This window comes from Rhinoraja longicauda, chromosome 19 (genome assembly GCF_053455715.1).
Source record: "Rhinoraja longicauda isolate Sanriku21f chromosome 19, sRhiLon1.1, whole genome shotgun sequence".
Classification (NCBI taxonomy): domain Eukaryota; kingdom Metazoa; phylum Chordata; class Chondrichthyes; order Rajiformes; family Arhynchobatidae; genus Rhinoraja; species Rhinoraja longicauda.
In genome coordinates, this window is record NC_135971.1 from 39,828,752 (window position 1) to 39,844,269 (window position 15,518).

The window sequence follows — 15,518 nt, forward strand, 5'->3', positions numbered from 1 at the left end:
GGGACTTTACATCGCTGGTGCGGCTCGACCACGGGACTTTACATCGCCCGGTGCGGCTCGGCTGCGGAACTTAACATCGCCCGGTGCGGCTCGGCTGCGGGACTTTACATCGCTGGTGCGGCTCGACCACGGGACTTTACATCGCCCGGTGCGGCTCGGCTGCGGGACTTAACATCGCCAGGTGCGGCTCGGCTGCGGGACTTTACATTGCGGGTGCGGCTCGACCACGGGACTTAGCTGCGCAAGGCTTGGTCGCGGGGCCTTTCATCGCCCGGCTCGGCCGCGAGACGTTTCAGCGCCGGAGGGACTTCCATCCCCTTGCGGGGACTGTGCGGGTTGGTCGGGGACGAGCTGTCTGTCCATGGGCGTGGGGAAGAGAGTGGAAGTTTTGTTGCCTCCATCACAGTGAGGGGGTGTTTGGAGTCACTGTGATGGATGTTTGTGTTGGGGTCATGTGTCTTGTGTTCTTTTTTTTTCTATGACTGCTATGTAGTTTCGTTCGGTACTTCGGTACCGAATGACAAATAAAGCTCTGTTATACTGTTATACTGTTATACTGTTATATAACTCACCCAATATTCAGCACTACTTGATATGTACATAAATCGCAGAACGGTGTAAAAGCACTAGGGTGATAGTAGTGAGTGGTTTTACACTTCTCTGATAGCGAGGGCTTGCTTTAGTGCCAGGCGCTGAAATAGTGCAGAATTTAATAGATTCATTTATGGTCATTAAACAGAGAGTCCTTCGAGAGATCAGTACTCCACACTTTGTTGGGAATTGGGCAGGTGGTCCCAAATGTCAATTGGGAACACTTTGGGAACAATGGCCACAATTCTGTATGTTTAAAGATGGTTATCAGAAAGGATAAGTGTAGTTTTTGAATTAAAGTCCTGAATTAAGAGAGAGCTGATTTCAGTTGAATCAGATATAACGGTGAATATAAATAGATCTATCTGAGGTTTTATGGGGAGCAAAGGAAGAGATTGCTAGAGCTGTTTCTCTGACAGGAGTATCAACGGAGTAGTGCAAGGGGCAGTGGGAGCATTGTTGCATTAGTAACATAAATGGCTTGGATGTGAACGTTGGTGGACCTACTGGTGGCGTGGAAATTGGTGGCTACTGGATAGCGAAGGAGAGAGTATGGAAGGATAGAAAGGTGCGTGGATCAGCTGCTAAGTTGAGAGGACCACTGGCAGATAGAACTTTATCAGGACATAAGACAGCATCAATTTTGGCATGGACAAATAGAACAAATGGCGCCAAAGACATGGGTAGAAAGGGCACTATTATAGAAGTGTGTAAACGCACACCTCCAGATTCAGGAACAGTTTCTACCCTGTTATCAGGCAGTGAATCATCCGACCACAACTAGACAGCAGTCCTGAACAAAGATACTAGAGGAGCAAGATCAACCACTCCGTCGAAATTGCCTATACTGAAGTGCAGTACGCAAAGGAGCGTGACATCCGCCATTTTAGTAAGCAAACCCCGCCTTTCGTTCTGCCTCTCGCAGTGTAATCAGTGTTTTGGGGGAACAGTATGTGTGATGATACCATAAAAATGCAGAATATATCTCATCTATCAATTCACAGATTTTTGTTATTTTTCTTTTTAAATGTTTCTGCAAGTTTCTGCCGACTAAACTGGCGCCATGACCTACTACGATTTTTAGGGTCGAGTGGTCTATCTTGCTCTGCTCTATTACCTTTGGTCCTGAACTACTATCTACCTCATTGGTGACCCTCAGACTATCTTTGATCGGACGTTACTGGATTTACATTGCACTAAACGTTGTTACCTTATCATGTATCTGTAAACTATAAATGGCTCGATTGTAATCATGTATTGTCTTTCCACTGACTGGTTAGCACACAACAAAAGCTTTTCACTGTACTTCGTTTCACGAGACAATAAACTAAACTGAACTGAACAATGTTGTTTTGCTGGCACATGCTAGGGAGACTGGATAATGAAGTGATTTCTCACTGATTTGACGCCGATGGCACACGGCAGACTGTGTGGGTAGAAATGGGGAATAGCTGGAGTGGAATTTGAGAAATGGCGCTGAATTAATTGTTTCAGATTACTGCATGGCTGGAAAGGATGGGACCAGTACAGGGTCATTAAAGCAATCCCCCGTGTGCTCGGAGGAAGGTTCCCACACTGCAGAGGGATGGTATAACTGATTTACAAAGGTGCTGTGATCGCAGCAAACCTAATTTGAAAAAAGATTAAAAGGGAAGAATAAGGACACGCACAGACAAATAGCACTACAAGTTGGCAGAACTCGAGTAAGAGAAGGGATACCGTGGTCAGAGGCGAACTCCAAGTGGAGCATGAAGTTACAACAGGTGTAGGTTATATTTAACTGCCTTTAATTCCAACTTCTCCTGGACCAGCCATATTGAAACAACTACCAATAAAGCACATACACCAACGCCTCTACTTCCATAGAAGGCCTAGGACGTTTGGCATGTCACCTACAACTCTCAACAACTTCTACAGATGCACCATATAAAGCATTTTATCAGGATGCTTCACAGCTTGGTCCGGTAACAGCTCCATCCAAGACCGCAAGAAATTGCAGTGAATTGTGGAGGCAGCCCAGACCATCACACAATCCAACCTCCCTCCCATTGACTCCATTTATATCTCACGCTGCCTCAGCAAGGATTTTGTCCGGGTGATCCGGTTCCCTCCCATATCCGAAAGACGTGCGTATTTTAGGTTAATTGGCCTCTGGATAATGCGCAGGGAGTCGCTGCAAAAGTGGAAAAACAAAACCAGGGCCAACCACCGATTTCCCTCTCACGCTGACTCCCCCTAATCAGTCCTTGTTTTTCCAACTGCGGGTCGATATTGTCTCTCGGAATCATTTCCGATAACTTTCTGACCACCTACGTAGAGCACTGGCCGTTAGTTCCAAGGTTTTACCGTTTAGACCCTCTAGAATAAATGCACAACTTCCCAATATTCTGGTATTTCACCTGTTGCTGGGAACCGCTGGGGTGTAAGCTTCCCAAGCGATATATGAGATGTTATTCCGCTAATTTGCTTGTTACCTCACTCTGACAGTGGAGGAGCCCCAGGGCAGAAAGGGTGTACGGGAATGGGAAGTGGAGTTAGTGTTTGGAGATCGCGGACTGATTGCAAGTTTCCAAGGCCGACTGATTGCAAGTTTTCTTCCCTTGGCACGAGAGAGGGGGGGAAAGAGCGAGCGAGCGAGAGAGAGAGAGAGAGAGAGAGAGAGAGAGAGAGAGAGAGAGAGAGAGAGAGAGAGAGACAGAGAGAGAGAGAGAGAGAGAGAGAGAGAGAGAGAGAGAGAGAGAGAGAGAGAGAGAGAGAGAGAGAGATTGTGTTTGTTTATATATGTGCACATGTAGATTTGGCTTTGTATGTGTGAGCATATGTTCATATAGTCATATTCGCATGTGTTTGTCTGTCTACATTCCAGTTCGTGTATCTGTCAGTGGGTATTTATGTGCAGATTCGTGTCAGTGGGTATGCTTGTAATTTCATAGGGTTGTGTGTGTAGATTCGTGTTTGTGAGTGAGTGTGTGTGTGTGTGTGCGCATGTGCTCATGTGCCTGATGCTCCAAGGGCTCCAAGGGCTGAATGGCCTACTCCTGCATCTATTGTCTATTGTCTAAACGCAGCCAGGTGGAAATAATGTAGCTGGGACATGTTGGCAGGTGTGGGCAAGTTGGACCGAAGGACCTGTATCACTCTACGACTCTGTTACTATCTCGTCCTCAGCCTGCTCGAGTTCCATGTGCCTTTATTTCCTCCATACCAATGTGCCTATCTCATGTACTGCACTGTTCTATGTTCTATGCTCCTGTAAGGCTGGGACGCGCTGCCGAGGGCAATGGTGGAAGCAGCGCGTTCCATCCTTCCAGGAGCATAGAACATAGAACAGTGCAGTACATGAGATAGGAACATCGGTATGGAGTATAAGATGACTTGGATGAAGGGATTAAAAGTACCATTAGCAAATTTGCAGATGATACAAAGCTGGGTGGCGGTGTGAACTGTGAGGAAGATGCAATGAGGTTGCAGGGTGACTTGGACAGGTTGTGTGAGTTGGCGGATGCATGGCAGATGCAGTTTAATGTAGATAAGTGTGAGGTTATTCACTTTGGTGGTAAGAATAGGAATGCAGAGTATTATCTGAATTGTGTCAAGTTAGGAACAGGGAACGTACAACGAGATCTGGGTGTCCTAGTGCATCAGGGACAGAAAGGAAGCATGCAGTTACAGCAGGCAGTGAAGAAAGCCAATGGAATGTTGGCCTTCATAACAAGAGAAGTTGAGTATAGGAGCAAAGAGGTCCTTCTGCAGTTGTACATGGCCCTAGTGAGACCGCTCCTGGAGTACTGTGTGCAGTTTTGGTCTCCAAATTTGAGGAAGGATATTCTTGCTATTGAGGCGTGCATCGTAGGTTTACTAGGTTAGTTCCCGGAATGGCGGGACTGTCGTATGTTGAAAGACTGGAGCGACTAGGCTTGTGTACACTGGAATTTAGAAGGATGAGAGGAGATCTTATCGAAACGTTTAAGATTATTAAGGGGTTGGACACGTTAGAGGCAGCAAACATGTTCCTAATGTTGGGGGAGTCCAGAACAAGGGGCCACAGTTTAAGAATAAGGGGTAGGCCATTTAGAACTGAGATGAGGAAAAACTTTTTCAGTCAGAGAGTTGTGAATCTGTGGAATTCTCTGCCTCAGAAGGCAGTGGAGGCCAATTCTCTGAATACATTCAAGAGAGAGCTAGATAGAGCTCTTAAGGATAGCGGAGTCAGGAGGTATGGGGAGAAGGCAGGAACGGGGTACTGATTGAGAATGATCAGCCATGATCACATTGAATGGTGGTGCTGGCTCGAAGGGCCGAATGGCCTCCTCCTGCACCTATTGTCTTTTGTCTATTGTCTATCCTCCAAGTCCTTCTCCTGGGTGAATACAGATGCAAAGTACTGCTTTATTTCCTCACCTACATTATCCGATTCGACGCATAAATCCCTCCTTGATCTTTAAATGTTCCCACCTCCCCCCCCCTCCCACCACCATTCCCTTAGTTCTAACGGACGTGTAAGAAATCATGGGACGTTCCTTAATCTGCCTGGCGATACATTTCATGCCCCTTCTCACCGCTCTCATTGTCCGTTTGAGTTTCCTACTCGCTTTATGTTCCTGCAAAGCCGCGTCTAATGCCTCCTTCTTAAACCTGACAATCTTCCTTCGTGAGCTTTTACAACACCATCCGTCACCCACTGACCCTTTCAATTGCCATCCTTATCTCACATCCTCAGTGGGAAATGCTGATCCTGCTTTTTGATTATAAGGCGTGTTGATTTCAACATATAATCTAAGGAACAATGCCTCAATTAAGTAGTTTCCCCCAACATCCAGACCTGTCCCTATTCAAAACACTCTTCCGCACTTTCCCCGCACATCTTCTTTAACATTTAAACTTAGCCACTACTCACTCAAGAACGGATTACCTGTCACGTGATTCGAAAATAACTAATGTAGGTTTACAGACACAGTGATTTTAATACAATGCAATTTTTTCTCTCAAAATATCGATGTCGATGCAAAGATTAATCAATTTTAATCGTTCTCTATCACTAGAGCGTACATTTAAACCGAGGAATATAACACAACGGATCGTAGGTTAATGTTGCAGCTACCTGTTGTGGAGAACCGTTAGCTACCCAGAGCAACGCGGAGCAGGACGCAACGGCCGTGTTATCCGGACACCCACAGTAAATGCACCAACAATGAATTTCGGATGGGTACAAATTCCAGAGATCAAAAGAGAGAAAGTGTGAAAGAAGGAGCTAAGGATACAAGAGGCGTAAAAATATGGAGCCAGAGGAAGAAATGTAGGTGCAAAGGTGCAGGAAGGAACTGCGGATGGCGGTTTACATAGGCGTTGGACACAAAATGCTGAAGAAACTCAGCGGGAAAGGCAGCGTCTCTGGAGAGAAGAGATGGGTGACGTTTCGGGTCGAGACCCTTCTTCAGACTAAACGTCAGGGGAGAGGGCGACACAGAGACAAGGAGGTGTAAGGAGTGAGAATGAGACATCAAAGGGGATGCAGCACAAAGAAAATGTAGAACAGATCATTGTTAGCTGGGAGAAGGTGACAACAAAGTAAACGGAGATTATATAATCGAGGACAGTCAGACTCGTGGGTAAAACGGGAAGGGGGAGGGATGGAGAGGGCACACGCTGGAGGGGGGGGTGAATGCACATTCACGTAGTACACCACAAAGAGAGGGGGAAGCATGTAGGTTGATACTGAAGTTGTGGATCATATGGATTTGGGGCAAAAAGGATGTGCCGGATATTGATGTTAGAAGAACAAATAAGTCACGCATGAACTCGCCTTGAACAGGTGTTGCGAGCGCGCTACATGGGAAATATATCGGGGCTAGCAAGTTACAATAATTTGGACATTGGGATAACATTTTATTCCACGAAGAGTCCTGCCCAACATGCCCGCTCTGGATGGAACCAAATTCACCGAATCATCATGTGAGATAATAGATTGATGGGCTGCGTCATATCCCACCTCCAGTTCTAGGCAACGGGCGCGCCGGTGTCATGAGTTTAACAATAATACTCGTTAAATGTGTAAATGCGTTCTTCACCTCCTGTCTAAATTTCCTCTGTGTCATCCCGTAGATCCACGAATTGGCGCTGGAGCTGACGTGTGTGAGCAAGACCCCAACCTCATAGGCGATGTAAGATGGGCTTGGGTGACCCACACCCACGGAGTTCACAGTGACCCGAGTGCGGATGAAAGCTACAGCGATCGTTGTCCAAAGCAGTATGAAGGCGCCGGACACGGTGAGCAGTAAAACGATGGACTTCCGCCGATTCTCCGCCTCCGTGTCCTTGCCATCCACTGCTTTCAGGCGACGACGGACTCTGTTGGCCGCTATGATGTTTTTGACCGTCAGTCCGTTGAACAATAGGATTATTAGGAAGGGTAGCAAGGGGTTAGAGATGGTACACATCCACGTAAAAACCAACCACCAATCGGACATGAAGTAGGCGCGTTTGGGTCGGCACCCCCATTTCACACTATCCACGGTGAAGCGTGGCTCGTACATGAAGTTAAAGGGGATGTACTTCAAGCAGCTCAGCGCGCACAAGGACACAATGACCGTGACGGCCGTCCGATCCGTACAATAGGTGAGTCTCAGCTTCGGGCAGCAAATGCTGACAAAACGGTCAAATGTGAAGGACATGGTTAACCAGGCGGAATAGTCCAGAGTAACGACCCGCAGGTATAGATTGGAAGGACAAATTGCGCTGAGGGAGAGGAAGGAGTTGGGGGTATAGTACATGTAGATGTTATGAATTAACACGTGAAAGATGAGAACGAGGAGGTTGGAGATTGCCATCGCCACCATGTACCGGGTGATTCCTTTCGAGAGCCCGCACTTACCCCGGTACAGGATCGCAGCCGTCAGCACGTTCGCTGGGGGAAGAGCAAAGTACAGTGAAATTAGTATTTAAATGGAACCACCGATGTAATGGAGCTAAAGTTACGATTGAATGTTGCGTAGCGCGACAGCCCTCAGCGAAGCGAATCACAAGAACCACATAGTGTTAGTAAGACGAGGCTCTTTCAATGCTCAATTCTTCAGAAACTCATCATATTAATTATCACAACATCATGTGCTCTTTAAACTCGAGTTTGCGTTTTCATTCCTCCTTTAAAAACACCGCATTAAATCCCCGTAATGTCCACTCTTTCGACATCTGTCCACATATCTCCTATTCCCTCCATTTATGGCCGCTGACGCCGATGCACTGCGTCGGAAGTTGCAATTTCCGTGTTGATCGCACATCGGATTACTGTAAAGTGCCGGAGAGGATGGAACAGGCTGTCAGAGTATTCACGGTCTGTCAGGAGGAAGCATTAAACAATCTCATCACAGCTTACCAGGGATACCAAACGCAGCCAGGATCGGATAGCTAATTTCATGGACGTATATAATTGGGGCCCGTTCCATCTGATTGTCCCAGTGAAGTTCAGGAACACAATGGAGCGATAGCGCAGTTCGGATGTTCTTTAATACTCCCACCAACTCCCCAGTGGGGACGGGAGAATGACGTAACCCCGATATTAGTCACACTCTCTTGAACAAACACGTTTCTTTCCGTGTGTGTGCGCGTGTGGGTGTGTATGTGTGTGTGTGTGTGTGTGTGTGTGTGTGTGTGTGTGTGTGTGCGTGCGTGTGTGTGGGTGTGTGTGTGTGTGTGTGTGTGTGTGTGTATGTGTATTTGTGTGTTTGCGCGCGCCCGCGTGTGTATGTGTGTGTGTGAGAGTGAGCGAGTGTGCGTGGGCGTTTGGGTGTGTGTAGATTCGTGTACATGTATGTTTGTGCGGTGTTGTGCGCGCGCGTGCGTGAGTAATTGTGAGTGTGTGGGTATATGTTTGTGTGTGCGTGTGCGTAGATTCGTATATGTGTGTGGTTGTGCGTTCATCAATTCATGAATTAGTAAGTAATGGAAGTAAGTTAGGCAATTCAGCACAACGAATCTAGTCCGCCATTCAATCATGACTCACCTATCTTTCTGTCACAACCTCATTCTCCAGTTTTCTCCCCATAACGTTTTCACCATTACCAATCAAAAATCTGTGAATCTCAACATTAAAAATACCCGATGACTTGGCCTCCACAGCCGTCTGATGGAGTTATATTTTTAGGCCACCCAATTATATGCAGGCAGATCGTGAAAAGATGTAGAACAAAAGTGTTATTGTAATTAGTGATTTCCACTTTTCCAATTTTGACTGGAACTCACTTGAAAAGTGAGTTTCGGATAGAACTGAAATGGGTAGATGCCTCTGGGAAGTTTCTTGAAAAATGCGTGTAGTCAAACTCGGGATGGGGCAGCACTAAAACATATTGGGAATGCGTCCGATCAGGTGATTATATTTGAAAGGTTTCGCATTTTGAGGACAATGATCATAATTCAATAAGTTATAGAGATATTATACTCTTCGTCAATAAAAGGAAGCGTATGCAAAGTTAAGAAACTGGTACCAGGTGAATATACTGAAAGAAACGGAAACAAACGACTGGGGGCGCTAAAAGAGGCCATGAAAGGTTCCTGGCAATTGGTAGTAAGGGGAAACCCACAGCATTTTATGGATATATTATAAGCAAAAAAATGGGAGCATTCATTGTTCATAATATAGGGTTGTAGGCTTTTCTCTTTACTATTTCTCACTGGAGCTCTTCTGTGTACAGGCCCTGATGTAAATGCTGTGTATTTCCATTGCTTTATATTTGCATCTGGTAAATTCAGACCCGTGAGTTCAGGCACAGTCTGTGAGGCGGGGGCAAGATATTGTACTGTAGGAGAGCACCAGGCTTCAATTCGTGCTCAGCGTTGAGGTAGCTGTTTCTGAAGGCTGGAAGCGAGCAATGAAGTGGACAGAGCTACACGCAGTCCACGCAGTCAGCTAAACGCAGTAAGGGCAAATGTAGACACAAAGAACTGCAGACGATGGAAATTTGAGCTAAACGCCAAATGTTTTATTAATACATCGGGTAAGGAAGAATCTGCGAAGGATGTGGGTAGGCGAAGTTTCTCGTCCCTTTTCTGTCAGGTTCAGCATATTATCCGCCAATCCACCCAGTTCCTATTGAAGAATAACCTCGCAGGTCGGTAAAGTGAAATATTTTGTGGATCTTCCGCACTCCGATCCACCTGCATTAAACTTCAATGATCCGCGGATATGAACACCAAAACCGATCTCAATGTTCATCACATGTTCGCTCCATCTTGTCTCACTGCGGGTGTAGTTCTGATTTCCCAACCTACCCAGTGGGATGCCTGCAATTTGTTAAATCTTCACTTTCTCTCCAGATGTAACATCCTTGACCCCTGGTTGTCTTTCCCTTTGCACTACCTGTTGCATTTGTCTATGGTTTGGTTGTTCTCGTGAATGGCACGACTTAACTGCAGAACCCGCGAACGAAGTATCTGGTGACAATAATAAACGGACGCCGATACCACTCTCTCTGCCAGGACTGCGCTGTACTGCAACATGACTATTGTTGTCGAGTAATCTCCGCAATGACGGTCAATGCGCCAACAACAGGGAAACTGCCCCTATGAGTGGAAATGTCAAAGACTAGAGGACACAGCTTCAATGTGTGCGAGTGGTAAATGGAGGCGTGCGGGGACAGTTACACAGCGCACGTTGAGTCGCTGGAACGCTGTCAAAAGTGCTGGGAGAGCCCAAGATGATAATGACATTTAAAAGGCTTCTGGATAAGCACATGTATATGCTGGGAATGGAGTAGAATGGATTGTTTATAGACAAAATAGATTGGTTTATCTTGACATGGTTGACAGATATTTTGGTCCGAAAACCATGTTACTGTCGCGTAGTGCTCTATGTTCTATATTTAGCAGTTTTGAAACATTGAAACCGAACTACTAACAGTTCTTCTGACATTGCAGTCCATTTTGAATTGCCCACCCGCCGGTCATAAAAGCAATTGTTGTAGAATTTGCAACTCGGCCGTTCAAACCTATCCTGTCATTGAATTTGCTCATTCCTGATCTACTCTGGCCATGTGTCTCATTATATACCAGTTCCCAATTGCTCTCAATGCCTTGATCGTTACCAAGCTTCACCTTAAATACCACTGACGGGCGATGCCCCCTCTTCCCGCGCCTGTAACTGAACAGGATAAAGGGAGCATCGAGGTCTTCCCGTTAACGATACGATACGATACGAAGGAACTTTGTTCATCCCCGGAGGGAACTTGGTCTGCCAACAGTTGTAACACACAACAAGGTACACGAAATACTGGAAATGAAAATTTAATTAAACATGAAGAGAAATGAAAAAGACAAGCGATTTTTGGCTGGCTGCCGTGTTATAAACAATAGACAATAGACAATAGGTGCAAGAATAGGCCATTCGGCCCTTCGAGACAGCACCACATTCAATGTGATCATTCTCAATCAGTACCCCGGTCTTGCCTTCTCCCCATACTCTGCTATCTTTAAGGGCTCTATCTAGCTCTCTCTTGAATGCATTCAGAGAATTGGCCTCCACTGCCTTCTGAGGCGCAGAATTCCACAGATTTCCAACACTATGACTGAAATTCTTTTTCCTCATCTCAGTTCTAAATGGCCTACCCCTTATTCTTAAACTGTGGCCCCTGGTTCTGGACTCCCCCAAGATTGGGAACATGTTTCCTGCCTCTAACGTTTCCAACCCCTTAATAATCTTATATATTTCGATAAGATCCCCTCTCATCCTTCTAAATTCCAGTGTATACAAGCCTAGTCGCCCCAGTCTTTCAAAATATGACAGTCCCGCCATTTCGGGAATTAACCTAGTAAACCTACGCTGCACGCCCTCAATACCAAGAATATCCTTCCTCAAATGTGGAGACCAAAACTGCACACAGTATTCCAGGTGCGGTCTCACTACGGCCCTGTACAACTGCAGAACTGCTCCTATACTCAACTCCTCTCGTTATGAAGGCCAACCTTCCATTGGCTTTCTTCACTGCCTGTTGTACCTGCATGCTTCCTTTCAGTGACTGGTGCACTAGGACACACAGATCTCGCGTAAACAAACAAACAAACAAACAAACAAACAAACAAACAAAAGCAGGCTTATCCCCTGGGAAGAGGATTCTAAAACTAGAGTCTTGCCGCCCCTCTTCCCCACACAGGGTCCCCCTTTTTTCTCCCACCCTCTCTCACGGCGGTACACCCAACGCCGGATCCTTCAATGTTCTTCACGGCGGTCCTCCCACGCCGACCCCTCCATTGTTCTTCACGGCGGCCCCCACCACGGCGGTCCCCTCCCCCCCTCCTCGCCCCTCACGCTCATCGACGGCTGAACGCGGGTCGATTCCGAGGCCCCACCGTCGCCGAGGTTGCCGCTGCCGCTGAGGCTCCCGTTGCCGCCGAGGCTCACGCTGCCGCAGATGCCCCACCGCCACCTGGTTCTCGTCTCACGGATAGAGGGCGCCTTGAATGGAGACACAAGTTACTGCAGATGCCGGAACGTTGAACAAAACACCAACTGATGGCAGAACTCAACAGGGCAGGTGAATGGTCAGGTGACGATTCGGGTCGGCACCCTTCTCCAGACAGCGTATTTCACGGGTCTGTGGACGCAGGCACCCTTAGTCGGCTAAGTTGGCAAGCAGATCTTTTTTAAAATAATGTTTTTATTAACCGCTCTTCCTGTTGGCATTCGTTGCTTCGTATGATCTCGCCATAACAGCTGGTATCGGAAATTTAATTTCGCTTACTTCTGATGGAGGGTTATTAACACGTCCTCTTCGGATCGTTCACCTTGTTGTGGTGAAGAGGCTTGCGTGCCCCCATAATTCAGAGAGCGACGCCGTCGGAAGCACCAGCTTCTGTTAGGGCCACCCATGGCGGTACAGTCGAGGATGAGGGTCCAGACAAAGAACGATCCAATCTACCAGACCTCAACGGCGGACTCGGCGGACGAAGTTATCTTGAACTCAACGACTGTGAAGGCGGATGAAGGCTGCAACAGATCTACCAGCTCCAGGAGTTTCGGATAGAACTGAAATGGGTAGATGCCTCTGGGAAGTTTCTTGAAAAATGCGTGTAGTCAAACTCGGGATGGGGCTGCACTAAAACATATTGGGAATGCGTCCGATCAGGTGATTATATTTGAAAGGTTTCTACCAGTAATTAGTGGATTGCTTTGTGAAGGACCGTGTGCTTCTTGGAGTGAAACATCATGTACACGTTAAACAAACGCACGCAACGGCGTCTTCGTTCTGTGAACAGCACGAAACTTCACTGAAGACTTTCGGCGACCGGGGAAAGGCGACAGGAGCAGGCTACGTGATCGCTGAAAGTTCTCAGTCAACAACGGGAAGCGGTGAATACTTGACTCAATCGCTCAACTTTGGACAGAAGCAGGAAAGTTGTTCGCCAGCAGTATTCATGTCTGAGCAGCCCTATTTAGGATCCACTCTGCTCACCCTGAACTGGGAAGGGGCTAGAAATGGTGCCCTAAAAATACTTTGCTTCGCCTCGTCCTGTCCGGAAAGCCGCGTCCAGAGGGATCACCATCATGCGGTCCAAAACCATCAAGAAGCGAAACTATGAAAGATGGAACCTGGAACATACAAACTCTGATGGACAACCTAAACTCAGACTCACCAGAGAGAAGAACCACCTTTGTTGCTCGGGAACTCCACAAATTCAGCTTTGACATCGGTACTCTGAGTGAGACACACAGAGCTGGAGAATGACAACTAAAGGAAGAACAAGGTCAATACACGTTTTTTCTGGAAAGGTTTTGATCCTGAACAACCGAGGATCCACGGAGTGGGTTTTGCCATCGGAAACAGCCAACTTCAGAAGCTGACAGAGCAACCACTGGGGATCAATGAACGTCTTATGACTCTGCGAATCCAGCTCGTCAAGAACCAATACACCAGCATGATCAGCGCCTAAGCTCCAACTCTGGACACTGAAGACGAAGTAAAGGAGAACTTCTCTGCCCTACCTGACGACGGCCTTTCCTCTGTTCCCAGCGACGACAAGATCATTCTCTTAGGAGACTTCAATGCCAGCGTCGGGAAATATCATACGCTCTGGACGGGAACAATGGGCAAGGAAGGACTTCGCAAGGTCAAGGCCAATGGAACATTCCTCCTCGCCAAATGTGCAAAACACAACCTGGTGCTTACAAACACATTATTTCGCCAGAAAAACGGGCACAAAGTCTCCTGGCAGCATCCACGTTCTGAACACTGGCACATCATCGACTACATCATCCTAGGATCCCCTGATCGACAAAGTGTACTGAAAATTCTCATCTGGTCCAAGGTGAGAATGAAGATTCGGCCCAAAAGGAAATATGGAAACCGGAACACTACTAAGAAATTCAATGTTGGCGTCTTTCAAGACATCAACCATGTCCAGAAGAACCAACAAAAACTTCAAGAACAACTGCCCCAACAAATCCCACCATCCATCGGAGAACATTGGAATCTATTGAAGAACGCTATCGTCGCCTCCTGCAAGGAAACAATTGGGTTCAAGTTTTTAAAAAAGCACCAGGATTGGTTCGACGATAACGACAAACAACTCCAACAATTCATTGGTGGAAAGAGAAAAGATTTCATCACCTTACAAAATGAGCAACAGTAGGCTACCAAAAGGAAGTGCTATCAGGAATGCAAGGCTGCAGTCCAGAAAAGCAACCGAAACCTGAAAACCCAATGGTGGAGGGAGAAAGCTTAGGAAATCCAACAACGAGCAGACGCCAATGACACTCTAGGCTTTTTCAACGCAACTAAAGCCATTTTGGCCTATCCACTCACGGTCAAGCCCCAAAAGCAAAGATGGGCCCACCATACTGAAGAGCAATGCAGACATCAATTCTAGATGGAGGGGGCACTTTGAAGATCCTCTAAATCAGACCACCTCATATGACAGGAATGTGATTAATAACATTCCAAAGCAGCCCACTGACGACTCCCTAAGCAGAATACCATCACTTGAAGAAATCAAGGAAGCCATCAAAACCTTGAAAAACTACAAGGCAGCTGGACTGGACGGAATACCAGCCGAGGTCTACAAAATTGGATGTAAGATGCTCCATTACCAACTGCGTCAACCATCTACAAAAGGAAAGGCGATCAGTCTGACTGCGGAAACTATCGTGGAATTTCCCTGTTAGCAACAGCAGGCAAGGTCCTCGTCCGTATCATGAACAACCGAATCAAGCCCTTAGCTGAGAAGATCCTTCCGGAGACACAAGCCGGTTTTAGATCATCACGTGGAACAGCGGACATGATCTTCAGAATTCTTCAACGACAAGATAAAATGTCAACCTTTTGTACATGGCATTCATCGACCTCACTATGGCCTTCGACTTGGTATCAAGGGAACTCTTATTGGACGTGCTATCCACCTATGGATGTCCAGAAAAATACATTTGAATCCCGAGCCTCCTCCACGATGACATGTTTGCCACAGTTATGGCCAGCAACAGCAAACGTGAGCCATTTCAAGTCGGATCAGAAGTGAACCAGGGATGCATGATTGCCGCAACACTGTTCACCATCTTCATTGCGACAACCGTCCACATCATCAAGGACGACCTACCCCCAGGATTCGGAATCGTCTACAGAACCGATGGCAGACATTTCAATCTTGCCCGTCTCAAGTCGAAGACTAAGACATTTACGAGCTCCCTCATTGAGTTCCAATACTCAAACGACAACTGTGTGGCAGCGCTCTCGGAAAATCATCTGCAACAGATCCTAACTGCCTTCAACAGTGCATACACGAAACTTGGACTTACCATCAACTCCAGGAAGACTCAGGTTATCGACCAATCGTCACCAACTAAGACAAATAGGAAAGAACCGTCAATTCAACTTGGTGAAACAACCCTGGAAAATGTGGATCACTTTCTGTACCTTGGAAGTCACCTCCTTCAATGTTGAATTTGA

General features: G+C 46.8%; 1 long non-coding RNA gene across 1 annotated transcript in view; it reads left to right on the forward strand.

The window, feature by feature from the left end:
* The window catches only part of LOC144603241 (uncharacterized), a 478,910-nt gene that overhangs the window by 93,076 nt on the left and 370,316 nt on the right, over positions 1-15,518 (forward strand). The window lies entirely within an intron of this gene.